Raw genomic sequence first — 19512 nt, forward strand, 5'->3', positions numbered from 1 at the left:
AGGAATTATCCTTTATGACTCTGCATTCTTCATTTTATGCTTTTTCAGCTTGCAGCCTTAAAAAAAGCTTCATGACTGTTCTGTGTTGTATAGTAATTAACTGCCCCACACACTGGCACAAAACAGGGTGGGGTAGCGCGGTAAAACTTTACTATGACTGAAAAAGCAGGGCGCGGAGAGACAGACTTGTCCATCTCTGGTTTTTCTCACTGTGTCGTTTTTATCACCTCTGGACCCGGGTACGCTCGCTTTAGGCTGCTGGGTGTATACAGATCTAATACCACACAGTTACCTATATGGTCACAGAGTGTGTGCACAGCATGTGGCACAACCAGCACATGAGGCTTTAACAGAAAGGCAGCCATAAACCTCTGAATCAACTGAGGCTCTTTACTCAACTGAACTTCATACGCAATGGGAAAAGGAACCGGGTTCTATTACACTCTCTTCTGTCAGAGCTGGGTAATGGTGTGGTTATTGTGGTAACATCAATGTACCCGGCTAATGGTTACTCTAGCCCACTGAAGCCTATTGTGCAGGAGATCATTAAAATTTCCGGAGCAGACATACAGTACAGTACTAAACCCTGGAAAGGAGTAGATTAGCTTTAAAATTAGTAGAAAACTGTAGCTGTGCAATAGAAACTCACTGAGAAAATATGGATGCAGGGTTCCCATGGTGATGGCCATCATGCCCATATTCCCTCTTCATCATCCTGAGAGAAAAGGAAGGGGAAAATACAATTGTCATTATCTATCTATTAACAGTTAAGGTTAACATGTAGTCAATAATTCAATTTCAAAAAACACAAAAAACTGCATGTATTTGGCTAAAGGTGGCTTCCCTTTCATACCAAGTTTTTATTGTACAAACACCGACCCAGTGGTTATGTCTTTACAAGTAGAGTCCCCATGGTCCTGCTAACCTCCTTTGGGTTTTAATCAAAACAATCCTATTCATGTGCCTCATTCAGAAAAACTATGTATGATATCATGAAATGCTTTCTGCACTGTGATTGTTAGGAACCAATAACTAAACACACAAGGGGTTTCCTTAGGGCTGAAACTGTGCAGACAACAGCCCTGCTAACAGGGAGGCTAATTCACTCAGACACTAACATTACAATGGTTAGCATGAGCTGGCAGCTCACTATATCCAAGCCCTTGCCTGCATAATGCTAAACCAGAGTTCGGCAAAGCAGAGTCTCTGTTAGCGCTACACAAGAGCAAAAAACACAAGGGCCTTGGCTGCAGTCACTGTGACTTTGGTTAGACTGAGTGGTTGTGACAAGCTCAGTAAACTCAGTAGGCTACACCTAAGCAGCTAAGCTATAGATATAATGGCCTTTCAGTAGAACATGCTAGATGCTAAATGCTAGCATGCAATGAATGGCTGTGACAGGCCCTGTAAACAGAGCCAGACCTATAACCACTCATTCTGCCAGGTTAAACACACACACAGGCAAACACACACACAGGCAAACACACACACACACACACACACACACACAAACAGGCCAAATACCATGTGCTACTTCTCATAAACTTGAAGCAGGCAGCATGTTAAGGCTTAGAAAAAAGAACAACAACCCAAAAGAAAAGGTTGTATAATTCTGATTCTGATAAACACTTTATGGCTGTTTTCTGTTTCCTTCCGAGGTTGCTGCCAAGTATCTGGCAGTGGTACTGGCACAGCTAAATGAGAACAACATGGACACAACATGGCCTTCAAACTGCACACACTCCTTGCTGAGACACAGACCTGGAGTACATCTCAAGAGGCTAATTCCACTTCCTATGCTTGTCTCCTACAATAAGATTTCACCTGTCCTTTTGAAGTCCATCACAGATTAAATAGAGGACAGGGAGTAGAGTTAGAGGATTGGGATGGGCCCACTGACTGTCTGTACCAATGAGCTTTGAATGACATGTGGTTTGGCTCTTTGGACAACCTACTCCAGTGCATGGATTTGTGCTTACATGACTTAAATGTGCCAGTTAGGTATTCATGTGATGTGCATGTGTGAGCCAATGCAATAACATAAATAAATAAATAAATTGCAATGTGTGGTTGCTCTCAGGTTATTCATGGCTCTAGCAGAATCTTGGAAAGCCATTGTGGTCTCCAGGGTGAGTGTGCGGACCCTCTTCATCATCATTATCATTATCATCATCAATCATCCTTCTAGTGGCGTTCCTGGACCCGGCACTGAACCACTGGCCTGGCCACACTTAGATATTATATTTACAATGGGAAAGATGGAAGGAGAGAAGGGACCGAAGGGATTAATGAAAGAGACAGGGAGACATGGAGAGAGTTGGGTGGGAAGAAAATACACCAGGAAGAAACACGATGTTAAAGGCGTAAAAAAAAAAGAAAAGAGAGAGAGGTAAGAGGCATGACCAAACAAAATGAGTATAGAAAAAAATGTAGTGGAAAGTAAAGAATGAAAAAGCAGAGCCAAAATAATAGAGAAAAAAGGGAGGGAAAGACAGAACAAAGTGTTAAAGAAAACAAATAGAGTAATTAATCACATTTAGATGAAAGAGGGAGATTAAAGGAGATGTAGAGCCCTCTGTTTGGAGGGAAAACAGTCTCAAATCAGGGACTTCAGTGACATCCAGACTGTGTGACCTGACATACCCCATCAACACTGCACACACACACACACACACACACACACAAACACACGCAGACACACACCTTGGAGCCCCATGAGGTCAAAGATCAGAATGAGGAAAAGCCATGAGGTGATAGACTGACCTCTGCCAACAGGGTCTGTTTGTTATTTTTGAAGTGGTCGTGCTTGACACAAGAGAAACAACTTGCCTAAATAATAATCTGTTTTGCTGTAGTTTATGGAAAGAAGAGGGTGACGACATCTTGATATGCATCTTTGATTTGGACATTTTGTTCCCATGCAAGGTGTCAGTATACTTAGCTAGATCTAAGTAATGTGCAAAATGACACATATGTATCGTCATTCTTTTAATTTTTCCTCAAATTCATGCAATGCATGAGCCGTCACACTAGCCTTTTATAGACATACAAATTCAACTTTTAAGAGTATAATTCAGCCAATCAGCGCAGATTTATGAGTTATTTTGTTATTCCCTACATTCTTAACAATATTTCCCAGCAACCCTAATAATGCTTTTTTTGCTAGGCTTTTTCAGTCCAACTTGAAAAGTTGAAATATCACTTGGAGAGAGCTACTGTTTCATATGTCAAACACTATAAACATTGTTGCAGTAAAACAGTGCTGGGTAGCCACACTGCAGGAAAGATATTTATAAGTGAAAAGTAAAGGGGAGTAATGTATGATACTAAAAAGTGACCCCCTGCAGCTCACAGTTTAATATGAAGCCTGTCATGGTTACACGTTTTCTGCAATACAATAGAACAATGCAGAGACTTAATGGTTTGATAATATTATTTTAGCTCGTAGATGTAAAACATAACATAACATAACCTAATAACTACACAGCAAAAATTTAAAAGTGGTCCCTGTGGGATTATAAGGTGGTTTTGAGGGTTAAGCTATGTTCCATATCATCAGTTTCCTCACTCTCAACGTTTAAATACTAAAGCATGAATGCCGCAAATATCTTCCAAATTAGATGTAGATTCATTCTTTGGTTGAAAAATTATGCAAATGTTCATGAATAATAGATATTACACCTTGCTGTAATATAACTCAAGTGTGTCTGAGATTCTTGAATGAAAAGTGTGCATATGGATGTCAGTCAACACCAGACCCTTACATGCTTTTAGAAATACCTTCCACAGGTGTTAACTACCTTAAAAATAATAAAACCAACCACACTGTCTTCTTACAGCTAAGCATGAGGAGATGCTTGGACAGGATTGTGTGTTTATATGCATGTGCGTGTATTTGTAAGGTATTAAGTACAGGGAATCCCCTGAGCATGTTTAACTCCAATTTAGACAGTTACAGAAACATTTTATAAAGTCTAGAAACATGTAATAGTGCATATCAGATAGAACAGATGTGGGAATTTAGACTCAGGTGGAAATCCCCAGGTATTCATCTTAAACCCTCAAACAAATACACACACATTTCATCTTCATTATTTGGAATCCCCCCGATTGCAGCTTCTTGACAACAATAGAGCTGTGATGAGTTTATACTGCATTCAAATAACTAAAAGCTTTGATCAGTTAATGGAAAAACAGTGAAATCATCTGTCATTCTGTGAAAACTGCATTCTCCCGATAGCGATATCATCTGGTTACATAGTGTCAACAAAGACTCAGGTGCGTATCTCTGAAGGTGCGTCTGTACACACATACACACACACACATATATATATATACAGGTATGCACATGCCTACACCATGCACACAAGCACTTTGTGCTGATAACAATAACAGTTTGTTCTTTTTCAGCTGTCTTCAAACAGACACATTAAGTCTGTCCTCAGGGCAGTCTGGATATGATACTCAGAAGGAGCTCATATGAGAGATGAATGATATATAAACTAATCTCACATACAAATCCCATCGATCAAAAATGCTCATTTGGCAGCTTTTCCCTTCAGGCCCCTTATCTAAATTATATAAATAACTAACTTGGCAGTAAGTATTGGGGTTGAGGGAGAAGAGACAGAGGGGAAATTCTATGCTGCCTGGTCTGACCATAACTGACTGGTGGCAGGGCTGACAAATATGAAATTGCATCAACTTTAAAAGCAAGGAGATGAGAGCCCACAACATGTCAACTTGTGTAAACAAGCATAGACTTTAAACTGGTTGCTGAGGGTGAGTGTGTGCCTGCATGTGTGCCTGCGTGTGTTTGTGTGTGTGTGTCTGTCTGTGTGTGGGTATGACTTTCAGGGACACAAACCAGACTTCACACCAGTTGATTGGGGACAGCTTGTGCAGTTGGGGACAAACGTTGTGTCCCCAATTGGTAAAATGTTGACCGAAGACTGTGTGTGTGTGTGTGTGTGTGTGTGTGTGTGTGTGTGTGTGTGTGTGTGTGTGTGTGTGTGTGTGTGTGTGTGTGTGTGTGTGTGTGGGTTTGTGCGTGTGTGTGCGTGTGTACATTCATATTGACCTGGTCCATAGGGGGTCTGTGGTTGGCATGGGGGAGGCCTCTCGGCAGGCTTCGGTGATGCACATTTGCTGGATGCAAGTGGTGAGAATGGTGAGGATGATGCTGGGGATGGATGTGATCTTCCTCATAGTTATCCGCTATCATCTTCATTCTGCTCTGTGTCTGCAAAACAGGAGATAAACAAGAAAATGTATAACGTATAATTATAACATGCATGTGCACTAGGCCATTTATTTCCCCAACACTGCTTGTTTGTTTCTTTCAAATGTTCTTGCAGCCTGATTAGGCAGAGGGAATCTTGGATAGTAAGAAGGCATCAAAGATGATCAAAACAGTGCCGCTAACAACACTTGACAGGTCATAAACTAAGTGAGTCAGAGTGCCTGATGAAAATATTGTAAGTCTGTCAAATGTCATCCATATTGCAGTTGATCATTTAATTGAATTAGACAAATCATAGTAAGAACAGTTAGTCAGTATTTCAGATAGCCTAAGGCTACAGACGTTCGGCCCGAGTGAAGCACCTGCATTTTAGATGTCATTGATAAAAATTACACACAAATATGCGTCTTTCTGCATGCCTGTAAATGGGCAAGTAAGACTGTGTGTCCTTTGTTTCTGTGTGTGTATGTCTGTACATCTGTGTGAGTGTTGGTGGAAGAGGCTGTCATACTGCCAACATCATTGCTTTGGAGAGAGATAACAGCCTAGGCTGACTAACATTAACAATCAGCCTAACTCCAGTGAGGCCAGCTGTCTTGGAGACAGATAGAGACAGAGTGGGTGCAGATATATTGACAGGATCAGCTTAACTGCAGATACTTCCCCTGAGGGTGGACATGACTGCAGAATGGGAGGTGTGATTTCGTATGGAATGAAGATGATTTGAAGGAAATGTATGCACAAATCCAAAATGTTGTGGCTTTTCTTGTTTAAATGAGAGACAGCCATGGTAGAAAGAGGCAGAAAGCATGAATCAGCTGCAAAGAGAGGACGGAGATGTGGCCTGGGGACATCACTGCTGAGATAAGGAGCTAAGGCCTAATGACTGAGGAAATGAGCCAGTCAGGATCACAGGAGAGGATGTAGCTAGTATTAAAGAGGTTAGCAATTAGTTCAAATTGGAGAAGAGCTACTTAGACAAGGTGAGAACACTGACACCCTGGTGAGAGGGAAAGAAGGAGAGAGATAGAGATGAAGAGTGAGGGATGGAGGAGGGCTCAGACAGACACCAGACCCGTGTTTAGAGCAGTTAAAGGCTACATTGAGGTGTACGGCCCTCCTTGACCTCAGTAGTTCACACTAGCAGGTGTGGCTGGGCTGGCCTCAATGCAACAGTTACAGAGCTGACACTTGTCATTGAGGCCAGGACAATTACTATCATAAATATAGAACCATGCAGCTGATGAAACTACTGCACTGCTCATATTGTATAGATGCCTTCACCCAGACTCTTGAATTGTCATGGAAAAATATTTTCAAAACAAGTTTGTGGCTGAGGGTCAAAAAAGCTAATATGCGTTTTGTCCTTGCTGCTAATCTAATAAGAACCACATCACTTATCCCTGTTCATTTAATTGAACCCTATTAAGTAGCATACAAACACAAATGGAAGAGTCTGACTGTGAGGTCAGGATGAGGGTAGTTAGGTGTATGGCTGAAGGAATAAAATCTAATTGCAATTATTTTGACTGATATTGCAATTGGAATATGATTGGCGATATTAGAGGGAATAATTATTTCTACATCATTATTCTCATATTCTCATTTTCATTGAAAAAAATATCTGACTTCTGTATCATGACATATTTCCAGGTGAAACAGGATGGACAGGTCAGACATAAATTTGGGAGGAATTTGATTTGAACACTAAAAAGTGGGTGTGTCGTAATGAATCTTAGCTCTGTGCTGCTAAAAGTTGAAGATTGATTAATGAGTGGATGTCATGACATTATTGGTTGAAACTGGTTGGTTCAAGCCTATGTGAGCACATGTCATATCAAATGCTTACATAAGCTGTACAAATGAAATACAAAAATCAAAATGTTTTGGCATATATCGTAATAGGTGCATAATGTGACTAGGAAGGTTATCTAATCTAATCTAATCTAATCTAAAAAGGTTAAAAAGGCATTTTTCATTTAATTTTGGTTGTAAAATAATTATGGTGTGATTGTTGTGTGTGAGATCTTACCAAAAAAAGATGTTGTCTTAAATCTGCACTGTATGTTCAGTAAAAAATACTTTGAATTAACTGCTTAAAATAATGAAAATATTTTTGTTATCTAAACATTTGAACATTAGACTTGTTTTTACAATACTGGAATTGAAACTGGGAATTGATAGAATCAATAAGCAGAATTTCCATCACAATTGATAAAATTGAAATGATACTGTTATCCTAGTCAGGATAGCCCACATTTGGCTAACCAGTTCATTCAGACATAGGCACACACATGGAAATGGATACAAAGCCACTCTCTTCTTACAGACTGTGTGCATGTACAAATTAGGTGTGCACACATAAAATGTGGTGGAATGTGTGTGTTTTAATTAGTGCTAATTAGTGGCTTTGCTGAGTAAACAGCTCTGTGATGGCCTCCAGGCCTGCCTGTGGATCAGGCAGCCTAGAATAGGCACAGGTGGCACAACTGAGGAAGAGTAAAGCAAGGTAGAGGAGAGGAGAGGAGAGGAGAGGAGAGGAGAGGAGAGGAGAGGAGAGGAGAGGAGAGGAGAGGAGAGGAGAGGAGAGGAGAGGAGAGGAGAGGAGGAATATGTTATGTAAGAGGTGTCACTGAAAACACTGACATCTCTTAGCATAACACATTTCCCTGTACTATATGTCTGTCTGTGTCTGCATGTGTATCAAAGTGCAGCTGCTGGCACAACATGGCAGTGATGATCCCTCTGCTGTGCTTGCAGCTGCATCCAAACCTCAGTTCAAGCCCTCTGTAAATCATAAGCCTGCCCTGATTAGAATAGAGTTTTATTAACACATATGGACATGGGACACTTACAAGAATGGCCTTATACACAGAGGCAGATGGGGAAAGTCTGCACAATCTTCACAACACTTTCTTTATTCTTTAATTCTTTGATCCAGCCTGTGTGTGTGTGTGTGTGTGTGTGTGTGTGTGTGTGTGTGTGTGTGTGTGTGTGTGTGTGTGTGTGTGTGTGTGTGTGTGTGTGTGTGTGTGTGTGTGTGTGTGTGTGTAACAATTCCCACAAACTGAGTAGCACAGGAAGATTGTTTTACATAAGCCTGTCTCCATGGCACACATGTGGGAACACAAAATCCATCTTTTCAGCATAGAGAGAGGATGGATGTTCAAGTATGTCCAAAAAGAGAAGGGGAAAATGAGATGGAGAGGCAAGAGAGAGGCAAAGTCTCAGAGAATGACACACCATTGAGAATTACAAATGAATCTTTTCTCAACTTCAAAGCACCAGTGACGTTTGGCCATCCATCACTAGGATGGGACCACTCTGAGAATTCCCACATGGGGACACATTTGTTCTGACTCTCCTCAGGAAGTCTAAACACTGCACTTTTCATGTGTGTGCTAGTGTGAATGTGTGGCTTACCCTCAAAGGGTAGTAAGTCTGTCTGAGAAAGGAAAGTTTATCTTAGACCGCCTGCTTCATGAACACACACACACACACACACACACACACACACACACACACACACACACACACACACACACACACACACACACACACACACACACACAAATGTTCCAGAAGTGGGATGTGGGGAGGTCAGATAGGGCACTGCTATCTGTAAATCTATCTGCTGTCTCCAGATCAGCTTTCTCCTAAGAGACTCTGAGTCCCATAATTCTTCGGCATTTCCTGGTCAGTTTCCTTCCGCCATTGGCTGTTGAGGGCCTGAGGAAGGCAACCTATCCTGATATGTGTGTCAATGGGTCAGAAGACAGAGAGCGGGTGTGTGTCATGTTGAACAACATAACCTCCTGAGAGCTGGTTCTGTGGAATGAAAAGAACCCACGTAGTGTGAGGACTCTATAAGAACTACTTCTCTTACAACCTCCGCATGAATAGATTGCAAAGTCCCACACTTTTATGGCCCCAATGCTAGGTGGCCATAGCACTGCCTGGTACACCTTTGCACTTAGCAGTAGTGTTTACATGGATTTATAAGCCCATTGACTTTTTCAGAAACAAGGTATACATGTATGGGAAAGAGGAGACAAAGAAAAAATTCCGGGAACTGCAGCTGACTCCTCTCCCATCCCTTCTTTCTTTTCTTCTCCTCTTTTCCCTTTCTTCTCCACTACTCTATTCCAGTCCTGGAGGACACATCATTGCAATTAGAGCTCATCAAATCATCAGGTGCACTCTAACTACCCAACGGGAAAACATGACGCATCCAATGGCGATAAACAGATAATAGGCTTTCCTTGAAATTCCTTGAATGGAATGCACCCCCTAGGAACTGTTTATCGTTTACGAGACACGAACAAACATAGGTTGGCACTTAAATGGACACCCAGCCACTGCATCTGTTGACTTTTAAATTCACCATGTTTCCCAGAAGCCCCTCTGACTCAGGAGACCGTATATGTGGACTCCCTGCTGTTGCCTCATAATCATTAGCATACATGTTAGCTCAGTCACTGCTGTGGTCTGACCAGACCCTAATGACCCACGTACCTTCATCAGCCTCAGGTCATATTGAGCACTAGGGCAATATGGGAAATAGGTGTGGGTGCACCAGTATGTGAGTGAGTGTGTGGGAAGATTTGACGTCAGTTTGACCAGCAGATGTCAAGTCTGCTAGTGACTCACCAGTCATACTGAGGTAGTGCATCTAATCACTCTCATTGCAACATTATTGTTAAGACACTAGCTTTCCTCATGTGTTTATCTGCCTGTATTTGGAGTCACAGGTCCTGTTGGTTTGGTTTATGATGACTGAACACAGTAACTGTGGTTTGAGGCGGGGAAGTCTATTCTGTTTATTACAGGGAATTATTAACCTCTATCTGTTCCAGGTTTTAAAGTTCAAAAGTTTGCCCATGAGGCTGTTTTAAAGCAGGCAAGGCTTCACAACCTACAGAAGGTTTGAATTTGTAGTCCTGCTTTGATTAAAAAAACAGCATCTGTCCCAAATGGTGACTGCAAGGCCAGGCTCCATATGATTCAAGCACAGGCCAGACAACCACTATGAGAGCTGTAAGTTTAATTAATCATGTACATTCACATGCATAGCTAGCTTTGTGGTCGCAGGTGTTGGATGTACCTGCTGTTTGAGCTGGTGCATGAGCCTGTCCTTCTCCCTCTTTAGAGCCATTACTTCCTCCTGGGCTTTCTTCCGTTTGGAGGAGGATAACTCCAGCAGGGCGATGTTAGCATCCTTCTCACTGATGGCTGCCAGCAAAGCCTGCTGCCTGAGGGGGTGATAGTGGGACAGTGTAAGACAGGGTAAAAAAGGTAAACAGGCATGTTAACGTAAATGGGCACAATGTGAAAAAACTATTCATATTTATTCTCCAAAAAAGAAGTTAGAATGTTAAAACATTTGTTTTTTCAGTAGAAAGCACACAGGTGGACAGCAAAGAGACAGATACAAAGCCCCAACATCTGCAGCTATGGGCCCTTGTACATGTGCAGATGTCACTCATTGTAGAGCTCCTTAAAACTCAGACACAGAAAAGAAGCAGATATCTTTGAAGTGGTCTGCTAAGTGCGGTATTCGTGGTACCTCAGTGTGACTCATGAGCACGTAATAATGTAATGAAGCCTAAAAGAGCAGACTGAGGCGGATATGACATCTTTCCTCTGTCACCACTGGTTACCACAATGTGCGTGTGTGTTTGTGTGTGTGTGTGTGTGTGTGAGTATGTGTACAGAGGAGCTAGGGGGGGTAAATGACTGTCCACAGGTGCAGCAGAAACATACCACCAAGCTTTATCATACACACACAACCAGACATACAAATTTACTCCCACAATACACAGGAGAATGCCTTGCGTAACCCTTAAAGAAAAGTCAGCGTCTTCAGAGCACATTGGTTATGTCTATGCTCATCATCAAACAGGATGTCGTAAATCCAGTGTTGTGACCAATATACATTCACATTGACCCCCGGCTCACTGTAAAATCATGATTACAAAAAGAAAAGGTGATATGGGCACATAAAAGAGAATACTGTATATAACAGGCCCTTTTTTGTAAAGTTCATCTGAATGACCATCGCAGGAGTCTCAAGCTGTCTAACTAGTGGCACTGAAGGTATTTTAAGTTAGATAAATATAACATAGCTGAACTCCATCCATCCATCCATCCATTTTCTACCGCTTATCCGGGGTCGGGTCGCGGGGGCAGCAGCCTAAGCAGGGAAGCCCAGACTTCCCTCTCCCCAGCCACTTCGTCCAGCTCTTCCCGGGGGATCCCGAGGCGTTCCCAGGCCAGCCGAGAGACTAAGTCTCTCCAGCGTGTCCTGGGTCTTCCCCGGGGTCTCCTACCGGTGGGACGTGCCCTGAACACCTCACCCGGGAGGCGTCCGGGAGGCATCCTAACTAGATGCCCGAGCCACCTCATCTGGCTCTTCTCAACGCGGAGGAGCAGCGGGTCTACTCCGAGCTCCTCCCGGATGACCGAGCTTCTCACCCTATCTCTAAGGGAGAGCCCAGCCACCCTACGGAGGAAGCTCATTTCGGCCGCTTGTACCCGCGATCTCGTTCTTTCGGTCACTACCCAAAGCTCATGACCATAGGTGAGGGTAGGAACGAAGATCGACTGGTAAATCGAGAGCTTCGCCTTTCGGCTCAGCTCTCTCTTCACCACGACGGATCTGTGCAGAGCCCGCATTACTGCAGACGCCGCACCGATCCGCCTGTCGATCTCCCGCTCCATCCTTCCCTCACTCGTGAACAAGATCCCGAGGTACTTGAACTCCTCCACTTGGGGCAGGATCTCATCCCCGACCCGAAGGGTGCACTCTACCCTTTTCCGGCTGAGGACCATGGACTCGGATTTGGAGGTGCTGATTCTCATCCCGGACGCTTCACACTCGGCGGCGAACCGATCCAGTGAGAGTTGGAGGTCACTGTCTGATGAAGCCAACAGGACCACATCATCTGCAAAAAGCAGTGACCCAATCCTGAGGTCACCAAACCGGAACCCCTCAACGCCCTGGCTGCGCCTAGAAATCCTGTCCATAAAAATTATGAACAGGATCGGTGACAAAGGGCAGCCCTGGCGGAGTCCAACCCCCACCGGAAACGAGTCCGACTTACTACCAGCTATGCGGACCAAGCTCTGACACCGGTCGTACAGGGAACGGACGGCCTGTATCAGGGGGTCCGATACCCCGTACTCCCGGAGAACCCCCCACAGGACCCCCCGAGGGACACGGTCGAATGCCTTTTCCAAGTCCACAAAGCACATGTGGACTGGTTCGGCAAACTCCCATGCACCCTCAAGGATCCTGCAGAGGGTGTAGAGCTGGTCCATAGTTCCACGACCCGGACGAAAACCACATTGCTCCTCCTGAATCCGAGGTTCGACTATCCGACGGACCCTCCTCTCCAGTACCCCCGAATAGACTTTACCAGGGAGGCTGAGGAGTGTGATCCCCCTATAGTTGGAACACACCCTCTGGTCCCCCTTCTTAAAAAGAGGGACCACCACCCCAGTTTGCCAATCCAGAGGCACTGCCCCCGATGTCCACGCGATGTTGCAGAGTTGTGTCAACCATGACAGCCCCACAACATCCAGGGCCTTGAGGAACTCCGGGCGGATCTCATCCTGCCCCGGGGCCTTGCCACCGAGGAGCAACTTGACCACCTCGGCGACCCAGCCCCAGAGATAGGAGAGCCCACACCCGGGTCCCCAGGCCCTGCTTCCTTACCGGAAGGCGTGTCGGTGGGATTGAGGAGGTCTTCGAAGTATTCCTTCCACCGATCCACGACGTCCCGAGTCGAGGTCAGCAGGGCACCGTCACCCCCATACACAGTATTGACGGTGCACTGCTTCCCCCTCCTGAGACGCCGGATAGTGGTCCAGAACCTCTTCGAAGCCGTCCGGAAGTCGTTCTCCATGGCCTCACCGAACTCCTCCCATGTCCGGGTTTTTGCCTCAGCGACCGCCGCAGCCGCCCCCCGCTTGGCCTGCCGGTACCTGCCTGCTGCCTCCGGAGTCCCACAGGCCAAAAAGGCCCTATAGGACTCCTTCTTCAGCGTGACGGCATCCCTCACCGCCGGTGTCCACCAGCGGGTTCGGGTATTGCCGCCACGACAGGCACCGACCACCTTGCGGCCACAGGACCGGACGGCCGCCTTGACAATGGAGGCGCGGAACATGGCCCACTCGGACTCAATGTCCCTCGCCTCCCCCGGTACATGGTCAAAGTTCTCCCGGAGGTGGGAATTGAAGCTCTCTCTGACAGGAGACTCTGCCAGACGTTCCCAGCAGACCCTCACAATGCGTTTAGGTCTGCCAGGTCTGACCGGCATCCTCCCCCACCATCGGAGCCAACTCACCACCAGGTGGTGATCAGTTGACAGCTCCGCCCCTCTCTTCGCCCGAGTGTCCAAGACATGCGGCCGCAAGTCCGACGACACGACTACAAAGTCAATCATCGAACTGCGGCCTAGGGTGTCCTGGTGCCAAGTGCACATATGGACACCCTTATGCTTGAACATGGTGTTCGTTATGGACAATCTGTGACGAGCACAGAAGTCCAATAACAGAACACCGCTCGGGTTCAGATTGGGGGGGCCGTTCCTCCCAATCACACCCTTCCAGGTCTCACTGTCGCTGCCGACGTGAGCGTTGAAGTCCCCCAGCAGAATGATGGAATCCCCAGAGGGAGCACTTTCCAGCACCCCCTCCAAGGAGTCCAGAAAGGGTGGATACTCTGAGCTGCTGCTTGGGCCATAGGCACAAACAACAGTCAGGATCTGTCCCCCCACCCGAAGGCGGAGGGAGGCTACCCTTTCATCCACTGGGGTAAACTCCAACATACAGGCGCCAAGCCAAGGGGCAATAAGTATTGCCACCCCTGCCCGGCGCCTTTCACCAACGGCAACACCAGAGTGGACGAGAGTCCAACCCCTCTCGAGAAGACTGGTTCCAGAGCCCTTGCTATGCGTCGAGGTGAGGCCGACTATATCTAGCCGGAACTTCTCAACCTTGCGCACCAGCTCGGGCTCCTTCCCCGCCAGAGAGGTGACATTCCACGTCCCTAGAGCTAGCTTCTGCAGCCGAGGATCGGACCGCCAAGGCCCCCGCCTTCGGCTGCTGCCCAGCTCACATCGCACCCTTCCCCTTTGGCCCCTCCTGCGGGTGGTGGGTCCGCTGGAAGGGGGTCCCATGTTTCCTCTTCGGGCTGTGCCCGGCCGGGCCCCATGGGTGCAGGCCCGGCCACCAGGCGCTCGCTATCGAGCCCCACCCCCAGGCCTGGCTCCAGGGGGGGGCCCCGGTGACCCGCGTCCGGGCAAGGGAAACCAAGGACCATGTATTTTACTCGTCATTTGGGTTTTGTGAGCTACGCTTTGTCTGGTCCCTCCCCCCGGACCTGTTTGCCTTGGGTGACCCTACCAGGGGCATAAAGCCCCCGACAACGGACCTCCTGGGGTCATTGGGACACGCAAACCCCTCCACCACGATAAGGTAGTAGCTCAGGGAGGGGCTCCATACTCTTAAATTGCATTTGAAATTAGGAAGGCATTAAACTAGCATGGTAAGGTAATGTGTGGGTTTGTGTGAGCTAAGGGGAGGAGGAAGAGGAGGAGGGAGGCTGCATTCAAAAAACACTTTGGACTCAATTAAAAATTGACCTGCATTGGAGTGTTTTTATTCCATGATTTAAGTCCCTGCAGAAATAACTCAATTGCGAAAATAAACATGCTGAACTCAGAATAAAGTCCTGCTGGCCTGGGACTTCACATTTGGTGTTTTTAGTACAATTATCTGCGCACCGCATCTGGATTCTGGATTCTCCCATTCAAGACCATTAATAGGCCACTTGTGTGTTTGTGTGTTCTCGAGTGTGTGCTCACATTTGCGCATGTATTTGTGTGCGCATGAATGTGTGTTATGACATGGATCGGAGCAGCTAATCACACCATTAATCACAGAGCAGAACCAATGTGACACGTTTCGTCTCCCCACACCTCCACTGTTATTTCTTTAAATGCTCACTGTAAGGGACACACACACACTTGCACAGACCTACATTAGACTTGTACCAGAGCAAGTGCTTTAGACTGCAGGCTTATTCTGCTGGACCTGGTCATTCACTATAAAATGGAAAAAATAATTATTTTATGTTTAAAAAGATTAATTGAAGAAATCTGTTTTTAAAAAACAAACAAACAACAATGCAAATGATTTGCTTTTAATTCCTCTTCATATGGTCCAATTTAACATCCATGGCCTAAAAAACCTAAAGACAAATTTAGCATTTTAGAGTATGGAACAATGGCAATCCCAGTTCCATTACTGTATCTTTAGCTGTGAGACAGAGTCATATATGGGCAAAGAATGTAGCACAATGTGTCCTTATTCATAAACAATGTGTTTGATTAACAGCACTAACCGATGGCCATCTTTGCACCACACTACCAGACATGGGAACACCAACATCGGATCAAATCCTAGTATTATCATTCCTACATTTTGGAATTATCTGCATGCAAACACAGCTTGAGTATTCGTCTATAAATACACAAAGAATAATTGCACACTAAGATGAATAACAGTGTCACTGTTGTGAATGAGACTGCACTTTTAGAATGCTTTGGGATTCTAAGTGGATGATGCATTAAGTGGACCAATATGGTGGAAGAAATGGAAAGGTTAAGAGCATTCACCCCCACACCAGTTTTACATGGGAAGGTTTATCTTATCAGTGAACACATCTGAAAGAGCCAAACAGAGAACCATCTTTTTCTAGATACCACTGAGTCACTTTATCAAGGATTATTACACTTCTATCAGGTTGTCTCTGCTGCTAAATAAACAAAAATTGAAATAATAATGACATGAGACGTGGTGATTACAGCTTGATTATAGCTCACCTAGAGCTTGTAGAGATTTAGGTGTTTTGTTCAAGGACACTTCACCAGTTTTTATTGCTTCATGATGCTCTCAAGCTTAAGAAAAGCCAGTGCATTCTGACATTTTAGACCATTGCAAGCTAACCCTGTCTGTAGAATCACAGCATCTGTAGACTTCGACAAGGAAGCTCTACTCCAAAAAAAATTATGCCGACCTTTTTATGATCAAAACATAGGCTGGTGTCTTCTAAGATACATCTATCTCACCTGCATTCCTTAGCACAGGTACAGATCTCCTAAGTGAATTATTGTTTGACCCTTGCATGTTCTGAGACACACTGAATTAAACCTCTGAATCAAAGTGGCTGCCATGCTTCAGTGCAAACTAAATCACTTCCAGTCTCTAAATTAACACAACAGATTAGAGCGCTGTCTCCCTGTGTGTGCTCTCTAAGTGGTACTGCAGGATTCTGCTGAGTGATGTCTTCCTAAAACAATAAAAAAGGGGCATTATTATGATTAGCCAGCTAGTAAACTTTGTCTCCCACATCCTCAATCAGTGTGCACATGGTGTGTGTATGTGTGTGTGTGTGTGTGTGTGTGTGTGTGTGTGTGTGTGTGTGTGTGTGTGTGTGTGTGTGTGTGTGTGTGTGTGTGTGTCTGTCTGTCTGTCTGCATGTGTGCGCTGATTAGTATTACTAACAGTCTTTGAACCTGAATCACACTAGAGTATTTAATCACATCTAATTTGAGTGGCCATTTGGCCGTCGATGTAGAACACACTTGCAATGTACATGAATCTAGCAGACAGGATTCATCAATCAGGGGCATGCGCACACACACTCACTCACACACACTCACTCACACACTCTCACACACACACACACACACACACACACACACACACACACACACACACACACACACACACACACACACACACACAAGACTAATGCTTGTACTGTATCTGCTGGCTCATCTTGAGTGGGTGAATCCTCTCTCTTTCCTCCCATCTTGATTCACTCCCTGCTTAACTTAGACTTGGCGTGTCCTGGACAAACAAAGGATTATCTTCATTTCCTGTCCGATTCAAAGGGTGACAATGGAACGGTTTTTCATGACAATCTTGTGATTAGTCTTCATAAAAGTCAGACCCCGTGCTCTAAGAAGTCATAAGGCACTCCAATAAAAGGATAAATAAATCCTGTGGCTGTCTCTCCAGTGTCAAAAATCTCATCCACTTTAGGTTTCTGTTCTATGAGGAGATAATATTTTAGCAGACAAGATGAACATAATGCTCAAATAAACAGTTGTGCTTTTATGTAGATGTCACATGCCATCTTAGTTTCAAGACTGCGATAGAGCATGCAATTCTCTGTAGAATAGCATAGGCTGGACTGACATCTTATTTATAAGGGGTGAAATTCTCAGCTCAACTACAACATGTGATTCCAATTGAACCTTCATGGTCCCTGGGACATTTTGAGACATTTGGATCTACAGAGGTGGGAGATGGATGGCTAAAGTACATGACCATGCGATGAGAGGTGAGAGGAAAAGGGGTGGAGGGGGGCAGGTCAGTGGAGACGAGATGGAAAGAAAATATGGAATGCAAAGAGGGGAAGAAAAGACGGGTTCACAGACATGAGGCAGAAGGAGATATTCAGGACAAAGGAATGAAAAATGAGGAGTTAGGAATTTGATGAAGACATCTTAGAGGTGGGGCTGCTGTTGAAGGACTGTGATGTCACAGAGCAAATGGGAGATTGGCAGGTCAGACAGATTTCTTGGTGATGAAAGGTTAACATGGGGTTAAGAGTGAGCATAAACACACATGCATGCTTTTGCACAAAATAAATTCAGAGAAAGAGGATGTTAGAGGAGGTATATTGTAGCTGTGAAAGAGGTGAAATGCACAGGTCAAGAATGTAAACGATTAAAAAGGAAAAGATATGGCAAAATATGAAGGCAATAAAAGAGAGGAAAGTGTGTGTTTGACAAGAGTGACTGCCACCTGTGCTGCATGAGAGAGAAAAAAAATGAATATAAGGAGAGGAGGAAGGGAAGAAAGAAGCAAAGGTAAAGATTTAAGAGTCCCAGCCTACCCTAAATCAGCTCTGCGCACTTCATGTTGTTATTCCTAGGCGTCACGGTTGAGGGATATGTGTTTATAATTTGTGTTATGACTTACTTGAAATTATGAGTGTGGAGAGTCAGTGGGACAGAAACAGATGCGTCCGTGTGATGCCCGAGGGAACCATCAATACTGTCTGCCCCTAAGTGCAGTGTGTGCATGTGTGCGTGCATTTGCCTGTCTGTGCACACATTTGTGCTTTCATGTCCTTATGTGCATGTGTGATGTATTTTGTTAGCAAGAACATAGGGAGCCTTCTAATATCAGTTCCCAGAACATCCATTATACGTTCTTCTAGTTTGTGATCATGCCTTTTCCAACACTTAACTGTCCAGCTCTGCAGAAACATTCCATGGGCATTTTATGGCTGTTCCTTGATTGTGAGTGTGTGAAGGTGCGGCACAGGGCCGGGGGCCCCTGGCTAGGCAGGACTCGAGGCCTGTGGTGAGAGCAAGCAGAGGACATGAAAATGGGGCATGGTTGAGTGACACTGTTATTTATGGCCTTGGAACACTGTGTTATTTACAACTGAGGAGGTAGAGAAAATATCTATTTCCAACATTAAACACACACTCTGGCTTCATTTTGAAAACTTACTGCAAAGCCGGTTGAGATGCTAAATCTGTGTTTCAACTCTAAATGTGGGTTAAATGTATTTTTATGAGGTCCAAGTTCTGGCTACCTCGGGTAGGATTATATCCATGCTAGCCCGTAGCAGCTAACCTGCAGCCACATGCCAGATCCACCTATTACCCACTTCCTTCTGTGTGCTTGCTTGGATTAAAGCCTATATTTATCTTAATCTAAAAGATAGGATTTAGCCACACACACCACAAATAAAGTGTACATGCCTGTCTTGTTTGGAAATTCATGTCAACTCCAATATTCCTCCTGAGCAGTTATATTAGACATTACATGGTAATCCTGAGATTCAAGCAGGAATGCTAGACTTTACATGCTAACCTTGAGCTGTGCTTCCCAAGAAAAATCCATGACAGCAGATGGTTCTCCCAAAACTGGGCCAGGTTGTGTGTGTTTTCACTTCACTAATAAAATATACAACCCACTTACTCTGCTCACCCCCCATTCCCATACTAGTGCTCTGACCGCCGGGAGGGGGTGGTGGTCTAATTGCAAGAGTATGTATCAGTTTTACAGCAACAAGAGGGAAAATACGAGGGGACAAAAATCAACAAATCTGCCAAAACTAGCCAAATGTTTAGAGTGGGAGCAGGGACGAGGAGAGATGGCTGACTGCTCCCAGAGAT

The 19512-nt window shown here is 44.9% G+C and overlaps 1 pseudogene; it reads right to left on the minus strand.

Moving 5' to 3' along the window:
• Nucleotides 1-688: 688 nt before the first annotated feature.
• LOC133987916 (ERC protein 2-like) overlaps nucleotides 689-19512 on the minus strand; it is a 128843-nt pseudogene continuing 110019 nt past the window's right edge.

This window comes from Scomber scombrus, chromosome 10 (assembly GCF_963691925.1).
Source record: "Scomber scombrus chromosome 10, fScoSco1.1, whole genome shotgun sequence".
In the NCBI taxonomy this organism is placed as follows: Eukaryota; Metazoa; Chordata; class Actinopteri; order Scombriformes; family Scombridae; genus Scomber; species Scomber scombrus.